Consider the following 13,612-nt stretch of genomic DNA (forward strand, 5'->3'; position numbering starts at 1 on the left):
GCAGGGCTCCATCACGCGTAACAGTTACTTGGAAAGACAAATGCCATCACTCCAAACGTCCCCCACCTTCCTTCTTCTTCCCCTAGCTTTATAGGCTGAGCATGATGTCATACGGTGTGGAATATCCCTTTGGTCAGCTGGGGTCAGCTGTCCCAGCTGTGTCCCCTCCCAGCTTCTTGTGCACCCCCAGCCTCCTCACTCGTGGGGTGGGGTGAGAAGTAGAAAAGGCCTTGACCCTGTGCCAGCACTGCTCAGTAGTAGCTAAAACACCCCTGGTGTTATCAACACTGTTTCCAGCACAAATCCAACACATCGCCCCATACTAGCTACTATGAAGAAAATTAACTCTATCCCAGCCAAAACCAGCACAGACACTTTCAGAGCACTGCTATAAAGCAGGGTTCCTGTAGGGGAAAGCAGAACAGACACAATATTGGTTATTACTAAGCATCCATAATTGAACTGGAAAAACATTTTGTTTTGCTGTTATAAAACTCATTCAGTGTTGGTGGAGACACTGTGGAGATTACACAAGATAATTTCTCTCAGCACTCAGGAAAAAAGGGACTGAATGTTCAGTACATTGCCTCAGCTTATGGAAAATTCTGAGTCTAAATACAAAAAAGTACAAAAGGATAGTGAGAGTTTTCACACGCCCTTAAGGTCTCCTTAATACCTTAAGGTCAGCTGTACAAGAGGAGTTGCCCAAAGCAAAATGACATCTGTAATTGCTAAAACTGGGGATGAGTCATTGTGAATTCCCGGGACATTTCTGCATGGCTAAGTCGGTCACAGACACTGCTCGACCCCACATTTTGCTGAGTCAGTCGTCTGTTCTAAAACTGGAAATGTTGGTGGGTGGCACACTAACAATTTTTTTTTATCCCACTTTAGGCCTTGATGTCTTGTGTCCTTGACTTCTCTGTTCTGTTTCTATTTCAGCCCCATGTGAACACTAGGATAAGCTGGTATTGAAGCTACAGGTGATTACGTTCTATCCAAGTGCCTAAGCACTCGAGCAGCAACAAGAATATTAGACATCCAAGAAGTGCTAAGTTAGTGCTCTTGGCCTGTTGATAGCAATGTGCTGCACCTCCCTGCGATCTCCAGGTAAAAGCTTATGCTTGCAGAATCCTTGCTGCTTATGACTAATCTACCTGTAAAAAGGACATAACAAAGGTTCATCTACTCAGATTATAATGACGCATGCCATTTTTACAGTATCCAAATCTGTTGCTACACAGCCACTGAAGATGTGGACCTTCCAGGACGACTTCTCCTTGCAGAAGCCTGATATGACAGGAAAACACCACCAACAGATTTATGATAGAAACCAACAGGCATACTGGCTATCACTGATAGATCTTTTCTCCCGTGTAGACAAAGCATCCTCACAGAGCACTGGAAAACCAGCTGAGTATATGGATAAAAACACCCCTGCACTTAAATGCTCTGCTGAATTGAGACTTCACAAATGTCCTCAGACTCCCCGTGCCTGCCTCCCAATCACATCTGTTTACTTCCAAGGATGCAGATGTAATAAAAGCCAGATCTGTCTTATTCCACTGTGTTTCAGATACATTAGTGCCTCAGTAATGCTAAGGGCTTACCATTTACAACTCTACCTTTTACCTGAGCCACCGAGGCAGCATTTTGGCGTCTCTGTGTCAATATTTTTCCCTTATTGCTCCCATCCTATTGCATGCTTATGGGTGCTCTCACAGCCTTGCACCTGCAAATCCTGATGGCAGGTTCTCATGTTCACGTACCATGGGCACCACTGGCATGAGAATCACCCCTCTCCTTGCTCCCCTCCTTTCATTCCCTTTTTTTAGATTTTTTTAATATTAGAAAAATCCAAAGCACAGTGCACAAGCAGCAGTTAACAGCCATTTAAATCCTCTAACAAATGTTATCCAATAATTTATGTGCGCAGAAGCATAACAACCAGCATGCAACACTGGCACCTAATCAGCATACTCCAATCAGCACTAATAACATTATAATTGGGAAGAACCCAGGGGGAGTTTGTGTGGGTCCTAGTGAAAAATATATATAGCACTAGAGGAAAGAAGTCAAAACCTCATCAGAATCATCATCATCATCGCAGCCTGCTGCACTGGCAAGATGTCCCAGAGGAGGACACTTGTCTGGGATCCTCTCCCTGCTATTCCCAGCCGGACACTGGGGACAGTTCTCCTTTTCTTTTTTCTTTTTTTTTTCCTCTCTCTTTCTCTTATTTTGATTCATTTGGCCGCAAGAGCAACGTTAACCAGAAAATCCATCAACTGCGGACTGACCTCACTTATAAACCTTTTTGTAAATGAACTTGTCTAAACCACGTCTTCATGTAAGTCTCCAGGGCTACTCCCAGGTACCACTGCTGCAAGTAGCATAACGAGGACACTTCTTGCTCTCCAGCAGCAGTGGTATCTCTCTACATACGCAGATATGTATAAATGCATAGATAATTATTCATGCTTGCAGACACATTTTGCAAAGTGGCAAAAGAAAACTGTAAGACTCTTCTGGGGCACCCATCTGTTTCAGTGTGTCAGCATTGATGTTTCAAGAAGAAATCCTTCTTTGACCTATTTTGACTTTTCTAGTGTCCTCTTTTGTCCCTCCTAACTTTATCTCAAACTTGTAAAGTGTTTGACACCAGATGGTTATGCAAAACCCTTTCTGTTTGCCCTGCTACACTTGTGAAAGCGAGTGCAATGTGCCTCCCTAATGTTCCCCACAGCTGCATATCCCCCTTTTTACCCTGAAAAAAGTAACCATCTTCACCCAGTCTACTTTCTGTCTTCAAAGCTGTGGTTCTGCAGCCTTACACGACGAAGCACTGAACAAGTACCTGAAGATCAGCTGCTTCCTCTTGCCTAAAGATGACTGAAAACAGCGTGTTCAAGCCCAGTGAGTCACATGCCAGTCCCAGATGCTGGGATGACCACTGGAGCCAGTGGTGATCATCTGTTCAAATTGCTTCTCTTAACGATAGAGAGCCTTGTCCAGCTGGAAATCCTCAAGGCTCCTTTGTAGTCAGCTTTGTGCTGCTGGCTGGGTCACCTCTACTACGAGTTTAAGACAGAGGCAAGTTACAACAGAAGGGCAGACTGAGCAGCTTCTAGCCCTTTCTCTCTGCCAGTCACCTGTGTTCAGTTGTCAGCAAAGCCCAGAAACAAGAAGGTGAAAAGATTCCAATCACACACATATTTCACCTGGGTATGTGCTGCACAGTGTCCACCATGAACACAAGTGCAGCAGGTCAACAGACTTAGATCTAAGTCTAAGGCTCAAAACTGGGCTGAAACTACAGCAAGGAGTCTCCTAATGTGAAGACAGTACCAGGAATAATGAGAACGTCTTAACGTAGCAATAATATTTCTGGCAATCATAGAAGCAATCTACCATATGCACCTGGAAAGGGCCATTACAGAATCCTACCCCCAAGCTATTTTTTTTATCCCTCAAATGGTCTTTTAAAATAATTTAGATGTAAATGAAGTTGGCCTAAAAGTCTGGTAATATCTTGTCACTTCAATGGTTTTGAAGTTCTGCTTTCCCAGTGAGAAAGAGCATTGCTTCCTCAGCTGCTCCAGAAAAAGCTAACACGATGGTCACGTAAAGCTAACCGTTTGGTTAAACAGGCACAGAGGAATCGACTGCCTACAAAGTCTTTCAGAAAAAGACCAACTGCAAAACAAAGCAGAGGATAGGATTTCCACTTGAAAGTCTTGGCTTAATTTAATAGATTCCAAAGTAGCCAGTCGTACATGAAGCATATAAGATTTTTTCAGGTTTTCTTTGTGATTTCTCTGGTGAAAAGCAGAGTCCAGGCATTTGCTGCAGGTAGATGAGGCGTGCTTCATTTGAGATGCCTATAAAGGCGAGGCAATTTTAGGTTAGATTTCTGTAAGATCCCTCCCTGTGGGAAAGCCATATTGTAATACATCCTTCCCTGCCCCCTGTAGCATTTCATAAACCCTTCTCTGCAGGAAACTGTATGTTTCAGCTGTCGTGTTCCAAAGCCTCTCAACTGCTATAAATTTTAACTCAATCATGATATACCCAGTCTTAACTATTCCTTTCAATAAAGTGTGTTTTCTTACCTTCATATCTAAAAATAAGATTTAGAAAAGTTTCTCATTTTTCAAGAGTTCTCATGTTTCAACAATGAGAGAAAAAACATTATAATTACAATCATGATATGAAAAATGTTTTAGTTTTGTTTCCTAAAAGGATGGAAAAACAAGCCAAATAACATGATACAGAAGGCTGTTATACATAAAAAGCACTCCCCAAAATGTTCATAGCACCTCCTGTGGTTTACTAATATATTAAAACTTCCTGACAAATGTATTGCTATACAATAATGAAAAATCAGGTATATGTCTACTATAAATTTTATATTTAAATGCACATCCATGAATTCAAATAACCCACTGTTTAGCAAAATAGCAGATACACATAAAACTGTCTTTTCAGGAGCTTGGTGTCTTTGAATCATAGAATCATAGAATGTTTTGGGTTGGAAGGGACCCCTAGAGGTCATCTAGTCCAACCCCCAATCATATTGCCTAAATCAGAGTTCACACTGAAGACCTCATTCTGTTGCAGGAATACCAAATATATCAGGAAGGAAACACAAGCTGCTACAGTTCTATACCTAAGGACCAATTTCCTTGCCTTCTTGGCCTTGGCTATAACTAGTCCTGTAAGTCCAGCCATATCTGAGGAATGTTCCACCTGAAAATTGACTTAGGTCATGGACACACAGAGGAGGAACCAAAGAAAATTCCTTTCTGCCCAAACCAGAGAAGAACGACGCACAAGAGATGGTATCCCTCCCTTCAGGCTGTTACCTCTGCCCAAGTCTGCCTCATTTTACCTCCATTGCAGTGCTCAGATTTTCCTGGGCATGTTGTTCTCTTCTGGGCTGCCCAATCGTTTGCACTCAGCAGGTACGAGGAGCAATAACCTACATGCTTGCCCCATGTCCAGAAGCTCCTTGTCTTAGGGCTGCTTCATTTATTTCAGTCACAGCTTTAGTCAAAACATGTCCACAACAGAAATGTAAACCTCCAGCCTGCCAGCAGCAGAGGAAGCTGTACTGCAAGAAAGCCCACTGCTGCCTGGCACGCAGTCACCGAAACTGTTGGCAAAAAAGCCTTCCTAAGGCCGCAGTCTCAAGAGACTTCTATTGCCTTAGTCTCTTTTGTTCTCCCTCCTCAAAAAAAAAAAAAAATTAAAAATAAAAACACAAAAAAACAACCCATTAAAAAACTCCACAAAAGCTCAAAACAAAAAAAAAAAATTCCAAAAAGAGACAACCGAGGTGGTGTTTCTGTGAAGGGGACATTGACTGCTGATGGACATAACAGACACTGTCACCTCACCCCCATTCCTGTCCCATAGTCTAAAATCATATTCAACTGCTTCTTCCTACTTCACCTTCATCCCATAAATCAAATATGGGGACATACAAAATATTCATCTCACTAGTAATGCTCTGAACTGGGTTATGACCCTTGCCTATGCAGAGATGATGGATTATTGCACTTTTACTTAAACGATTGTTTTCAAAAGACAGCAGCATGACATGCTGCATTTCCTCTGATGGACTGCATTGAAAGTGCAAGATGTGACCACATGTTTATGAAAGGCTATCCTGAGGGCTCTGAACCTCATTAAAAAGGAAACTGGTCATTAAAAATAAAAATGAAAAAAAAAAGTATCTATCATTTTGTCAGACATATCAATGCATCTTTTATAACAATGTTCCCCTCATACCAAAATGCCTGGGTGAATAGCTAAGCAAATCCTCTGCAAGAACTTGGCTTTCAAAAAACTTTCAAGAAATCATATCCTCTTTGTCTCCTTTTCTCTTTTTACTTCTTTTTCTTTACCTTTCCCCAATAGGTACAATTCCCATGTATGTAAAAGACCTTCTACACAAGCGCAGTCTGCATAGAAGTCCAGAAAGTAGCCTGTGGTGCATTGTCACCTGCATTTTCAGGTCCTCTAATCTGTCTTTGTGGGTCTTTTCCAAATTCATCAAGCTCAGAGGACATCTTTACAAGGGGATGCTATAATTACAATTTACCTCAGAACATCAGTTAATTTTTGTTTCATGTGTGGAGAACAGTTTATTACCCATCTTCATTCTTAGCACATTTACTTAATTTGCTGAGGCAAACCAGCCAAGTGTAAAATCAAATTATTTAAGGAAGATTATAGGATAATAAGGTAGTCAGCATTAGTATAATACTCATTGCAATGTGCAGAATATTACATATTCTGTGTTTTATTGTGAAAAATAAAGCAATATGCTAGTGAGTAAACTGACTAGAATTTTCTAGTGGCAGAAATATGTTGGTCATATATTTCACTTCCTTAACTTTTCCTTTTGAACCTCATTCAGAGAAGGAAAGTTCTAACACTTGAATGCATCAAAAGGCATTGATTACAGAGCAGAGTTTAAGTGACTATCTCGTGGGATTCATTCTGAACCCAATAAAAATCAACACAAGTCAATGGAAAGGATTCCCACTGTATTTTGTATGCTTCACATCATTACCTGTAGATCCTAACAGGTAGAGAGTCTGATCTTGGATATTCCAAAGCATCAGTAAGCCATCATCATCATAATGTGAAAGGCTAATTTCTGAAACTTTGCTCCAGTGGAATATTCAGATTGAGGCCATTTATAGTATGAAATGATTTTCTTAACCCATTTGTCTGCTACATGACAGTAACTCACTAAGGAATGGGCAAGGACAATATCATAGAAACGAGCTGACCTGTGTAAATCATGGAGATGCATTTTACATCTCTGAGGGACTGTCTTACTTCAAAAAACAGCTTTAAAGGTGTTCATAGGAAAATAATAAATAAAATTAAATATATAAGAGGGTTTAAAACACAACTTTCACTTAGACTGACCTTGTAAGGTTGAACACATGTAAAATGATCCTGGATGAGAGCTATAAATTCAATTCTCATGTAGATGTCTTTTTTTTTTTTTCAATTGACTGATGTGTCACTTCCAATTTTTCTATTTTAAAAGGAAGCAAAAAAAACACACAAAAAGAAGCAAGAATTACCACTAAGTACATCAAGACAAAGCTCCCATTCCAGCAATTGGTTCCCCTAGAGATATCAAGAGATGTGGCTTGCAGAAGTGCTTCAGGGTATAAACATTCATATTCAGACAGCTCCAGTTCGGATTTTTTTAACGTAGAGAAATTTTCAGTTAGATTTGAAAGCCATGTGAAAGTTACTTTATCCTTCTCCTGGATTCTCATATGCAGTTACAGCAAAAAGCCATGGATGCCTTTGTTGGTGGAATTCTCCAGAATAAACCGTTCACCTCCCGAACTTCTCCATTTGTAGTACTGAACAGAAAAACTTGTACATGCACATAATATCCTTCTATTTTAATTTAACTGATTCCTCTGTTCATGTAGATACACCCATGCTGATGTGCCCTCCTTCTTTTTACTACTCATCACTGGATCAGTTTTCTTAATTTTGAAACACAAAACTGAAACAAACATTAGAAATTTTTTCACAGTGTGCATTAAGGCTTCGGGAAATGTTATTGATTAACTATGTTTTAGTTAACCATGGATTTAATGAGTTATATTTAAATTAGGAAGCCTCCTCTCCATAGCACAATGCTGAATTTCACTGTGTTTATCCTGTGTTATAATATAATCAGAAACTGCATCATCATTATCAGACAGATCTCACGGACTTCACCAGGACAGGCACAGGATTAAAGCTTTCCTGAGAGGGATAGAATTACTTGTGTGAAAATACTTTGCTTCTTTTGTTCTCACAGCTTAATTTTCTGATCCCACAGATGAATAAATCTGTATGTCACTGTCTAATCCTAATGTCTTGACCCACGCAGTTTCTTTGCTTTGGAAAATTTTCAGAACCTGAAAACTATTTGACCTGATAAGATTGTTAAAAAATGGCAAGTATGTGAGCTAATCCTCTTTATCATTATCCCTTATTGAAAATACTTTATAAATATAAATATATTATTACATAAGCACATATAAATGTTTTATATACACATGTATTATATATATTTTACAAATATGTGTATACATATTTCCATACATATACTTATATCCATTTCCCATGCCTTTCTTAGATTTGGCTCATCTGTATACCTGGCATTTTCATTTACGTACTTCACAGGCCTTAACTACTGAGCAATTTTCTCTCTTCTTCCTCTCAATACCAAACGAAAAGTCTACGCTGAAATAGCTAGAACAGTGCCTTCATCGTCGTGTTCCTCTCCTTCTCTCCCTTGCCTGAGCTGTGTGCGAAACACAGGGGGATGTCATGCTCTATATTTTCTTATCTTCTGTAGAAAAATACATCATCAAAAAACAAGGGTGGATGCAGTGTAGCAGCAACACAGAAACTATTTAAGCCTCTCAGAAGCATCATACCTGCCACATAGCACAAAACAATTAGGAGATGAGAGATGGTAAGAGCCAACACTGATTTTTAATAACCTGCTGTGATTCATTGGGCTACAGAAGATGTAAAGTACATTGCCCAGACAGTCAATACGTAGAGCTAGACAAAGTACAGCATAAAGCTAATTTCTAAATAGAATTTTAAGCAATCATTGTTTATCATTTTGCCAGCCACAGACTCTAATGTCTTTGGGGCCTGTCTGGAACAACTCAAGGGATCAATTAACAGCTATCCATTAAAAATTATTTGCCTTTTATTTATAAATAAAATTTACATAGATGATTCACAAGTCCAAGGAAAACAGTAAATATCAGAAATTAGGTCCTGTCCTTGCCTCCTACCAGATCTTCCCAGACTTACCCTTTCTTGTCCTCATTTGCTTCCTGTTTGTTTGTAATTTTTTAAGGCTATATCCTCAGTTTTTGAGCTCCAAACACATAAACCAAGCCAACTAGGACACCCTGCTGACTGGAAACTTGAATCCATCAAAATATGAGTCAGTTCCATCTCTAACTCAACAAATAAGTTGCCCTTGATTTCGTGAAATGTTCAATTAGTCCCAAAAGTGGCTATTACCACCCCTGCATGCTCACAGTTAAACCCTGCCTTCCCTCACCAGTTGTCCATGCACACTCCAAATCTGGAAGCTTATTTCTGAAATAATTCCATGATTCATTTTCAAAGTCAGCAGCAAACATGAAACCAAAAGACATTGAATTACGGGTATTTCTATTGACTGTAACATAGAAAGGAAATGCCTAATTGAAAATTCTTCCTGGAAGCAAAAAAAATCTCCAGTAATATACATGGAAACTTCCCTTCCATAATAAACAATTTCACAAAACTTTATTGGGTTCCCAACTATATAATTCATTGAACTGGAAAAATAAAAGATTGTGAATGTTACGCAGAAGTGTACTTTGGAGGTACACAGATGTTTTTACTAAAACTCTTCCTTAGTCCAATGACAGGAATTATAGTGGTACACAGAAATCTGTACAAAGTGATGTATGTAGGTAGGGCATCTCTCCTGAAACAAGAAACAGCGTCACCCCAGTGAGATTATTACCGTACTATCTATTATGGGAAATAACAACACACTACACCAACTAAAATGAGGTCCTTTGGTTCCTTTCAAGTAACCTAAACTCTCTGGGGATTTTGTATTTGATTTTTAGTGAAATTGTAGTGCTCAGAAATAAAGAAATCACTTGAAAACTCCAATGTCATCACAAGTGGGTGGAGGTTTTGGATCATGTCTCTAGCATAAAATTAAATATTCCTCTGTGCAAAAAATAGTTAATCCCCTGAAAAGAAAGGTAGGCAAACTGCTGTGATCAAAGTTTCTCCATATACTACACAACTGGTCCTTGTATGCTGTAGGTTAAAGCACCAAACTACTGACACTGAACTTTAGATCAAAGCATGGATACTGGCACAGAGAACCGTTCCCTCAGAGATTATGTGTATCAAAGCTATCACAGAGCTTCAGAAAGCCTTGCAGAACATACGAGGACAGATGTATTTTACAGTGAACAAGGAAGAGTTCATCTGTAAGAAGACAAACAAAAAAGACTACTACTTTTAGAAAAGACAAGAAAAAAATAAAAGAAAAAGAAAATACTTCCTTCTTCCTCCAACATGATCAATTAAATTTGTTGGCATCACAGCACATAGCTATGTCTCAGACTGCAAAAAACCAAGTCCCTTAATCTCATTAGGAAACCAGGACACATTCAAACAGGTCCGGTGAAGTCTGGCAAAATACACAGCCTACAGCAAAGCATAAAGGGCCAGTTCAGAGGTGTATTGGAGACATTGTTTTCCATTTCTCACAAGTAGGTTAGTTTGCAGCCAGCCTGAGGAATAAAGGGTACCATTTCATGAAACACTGCGGACCATGAGGAAATAAAAGTACTGTAAAACAGTAATAGATTAAGAGTTAGTGCAGTAGAGGAAAACTGGCTCGCTGTACCCAAGCACAGTCACAATAATATTGATAATTTCCTAAGTGTCCATTTCAGAGCTCAGTATTGCGCTTAATGTTATTACTGCTCCCAAAACTACATTGTTTAAACATTTGAACAAAAATATTGCAGAAAATATAAACAAAAAATGTATTTCCATCTGCCTACACTGTTCATGAAATTTTCTCCAAAATTGTCTCCAACATTATTCACCATTTCAGAATTTGATCATGTCAGATAACACAACCAAAGGCTCACGTCAGCCGCTATTTGGAAACCCCAAGACACTGCATATTTGGAACCGTCATTCTTTCTTCTAATGTCATGAGACAGCATTACTGTGTCCTGTGCTTTTTCAGGAGAGTGACGGTACACCTTGTGACTCTTTGTAACCACAAAATATTTCAGTGCAATTTTTGCAAGTGTAGACATGGTATACAGCAGTCTTCTGTCCAATTTTCCTCACTGCAAATTACTTCTCTTTAGTCTTTTTAGAGGTTTCAGCCTGTGCTCTAAAACGTGCTTTAACCCAGCAGCTGTACCTGCTTCAGAAGAAGAAGAAACATCGGTTCATAGGTAGAAGTAGTGCCTTTGTCTAATATTCCACCTCCCTTCTACATGGAGAATACAATGGAAAGACAGAGCGTTTTTGTTGTAAGCAAGATGGTCTCACTTGAGGCTCACAGCCAGTCGTTAGCACAAAGCCATACGCAGCTTCGGTAGAGTAGCTCCAAGTGTGTTTTGGAAAGGAAAGGAAAGAAGTTGTGCAAGTAAGCTGACGAGGCATTTGGTATTACTTTGCTTCTCATGGCAAGCACCAGCACAGCCCATTTCTGAGTGCATCCATGCCTATGTTCTAAGCAGGTTTCACATCAAATGGTGTGGGGTATGCTACATCTGCAGCTTTCCAGTACCAGTTGTATGCTGTATTGGTACTTTCTTTCCAGTGTCACAGCGACCTGACAGAAAGCTGAGCAAGCTGACCTGATTTTTCAACATGTGAAAGACCTACCAGAAACACTTCTGACTGCCAGGTCACTGTTTAATTTATTGCCCATTCCAATGTGGAAAGAGCTTGGTAATATGTTTTTGTTCACTGTGTCTATTCTATTTTCTTCCTGTAAGCAGCATATGAAAAGGAAAAGAAAGGATTTCTAGTCTAGGCTGACTGGGAAGAATGGGAGATGAATGGGCTTCAGTATTTTAAAATATGATGTTTTGCAAGTACATTTAAAAATTGATGTTATTTTCTAAAGATGTGTGTCTTGAAGGGTTGTTATCCCCCAAATAAATAAATCAGTGGTGCAAGCCAAATACATTTCTTCCTCTTTTTTTTTTTTTTTTGTGGCCATTATGCCTAAATAGTCATTATTCCCCCAACTCCAGCAGTAGTTCTTCTAACAGCCTTCTTAAATACCAGCAAACAAAGCAACATTGCTGTTACTTTGGAAAATTATATTCCACCACCACCCCCCCAAAAAAAAATTTAGAATCAAAGTGATTCTCCAAAACTCTCTACAAACCCCCGGTCAAATGAATCCTTATTTATGTGTATTTAGGAGCCCTCAGCAACCTTTACAGTACCCTAGTACCTCATTCCAGAGGTTTTCCCATTTGAAACCCTGGCCTGGTTTACCAACTCAGTTGAAGGTGGATGATTCAGCATTAAGCTCAGATTGCTACCTTTATTAGTAATTTGGACGATGTGATAAACTGCCTGTGAATTTAATCCATGGAATTGGAATGTAATTCATATACTGGGAACAATAAGTGAATAATACAAAGCTGTCCTTCCAAGTCTTAAACACTGGCACTGCTACACCCTTGCTTCTCCCCAGTTCCCCAGTCTTCCTTTGTCTGTGATGTGGTCTGCAGAGCACCAAATCCTATGCCCAGTGCATGGCCCAAGATGTATCCCATGTATCAGGACTGCAGTGATGTGACAGACTATTCAGACTGTCTGTGAAAGACTATTACAGAGTAAAAATTGTGACCAATTAGCAAAATACAGGATGGGGTGCAATGATGCGAATCTGAAATCAGTCAGAAATAACTACTTAGAAAGCGTCAGTGCAGGAAGGGGCAACTGCAGTAAAACTACAAGAACGGGAGGCAAGAGTTTCAACTTCACTTTTCAGCTCAGCCACAGATATTCTGAATAGCTTTGGACAACTCAAATGGACCAACATTTTCAAATTCAGATGCCCATAGTTGTACATTACATTTCACAGTTTCAGAGTTAATACATCTGCACGTCTAACAGTCACTGCATTTTGACACCTCAGATACACTTTTAAAAGTCTGAATTTTAAGCTCCTCCACTTGAAAAGTAACCCAAGTGTCTCAGCTTTCACACTGAACATCATGTAGTAGATGCTAAAAGATCTGTTGTGTCAGCTGAGAAACTGATGGATTAATGGTGATAATGATAGTGAAGATGACAAAAAGATGAAACCCCTAAAATGCAATAATGTACCAAAACATCAGTGTTATGGCAAGCTTCACACTGACGCCCTGAGGAAAGATCATTCCATTTGACACGGCATTAATGTGGCCATTAGAGTGGTAATTTAAATTATTTGCAATACCACATCTTCATCTAAATATATTTCAAAGTGGAAAAAATACACCAACAGATATGCTATTTGTTAGATTAACCACTTCTCTCTAGCCTTATTTAGAAAGAAACAAAAAAAAGAAAAAAAGATGTGGTCTCTAGGACCTAGGCCGTGTACTGATGCCCTCACACCACACTCCAATTCTAACATACCAGCGCATGCCCAGTAGAAAATGACATATTTGAGGCAACACAATCTCATTTTCTCCTATCACCGTTGTCTATGGCATACTGGGTGGTCTCACCCAGGTTGTTCAGGAGGTCCCTTAGCCACGTCCAGTGCACAACCAGCAAAGATCGTCCAGGCTCCACTGCTGTTGTGATGGTGGACATTTACAGCATCATATAAAAGAAGCGTAAGCACAGTAACAGTTTTGCAAATAAACTTCAGACTAATTCCTTGTGCTAGTTTTTACCTAAAAAGCTATTTCAAGTTTCCATCTGTCATCTCAACGTACTGCTAATGCCTGAAGCTTAAACAACGTTGTTGCCTATAGTGAAGGTCACAAATTAAAAGGTACTTTTC

The sequence above is a fragment of the Egretta garzetta genome, unplaced genomic scaffold (genome assembly GCF_000687185.1).
Source record: "Egretta garzetta isolate BGI_Z169 unplaced genomic scaffold, ASM68718v1 scaffold79, whole genome shotgun sequence".
Classification (NCBI taxonomy): Eukaryota; Metazoa; Chordata; class Aves; order Pelecaniformes; family Ardeidae; genus Egretta; species Egretta garzetta.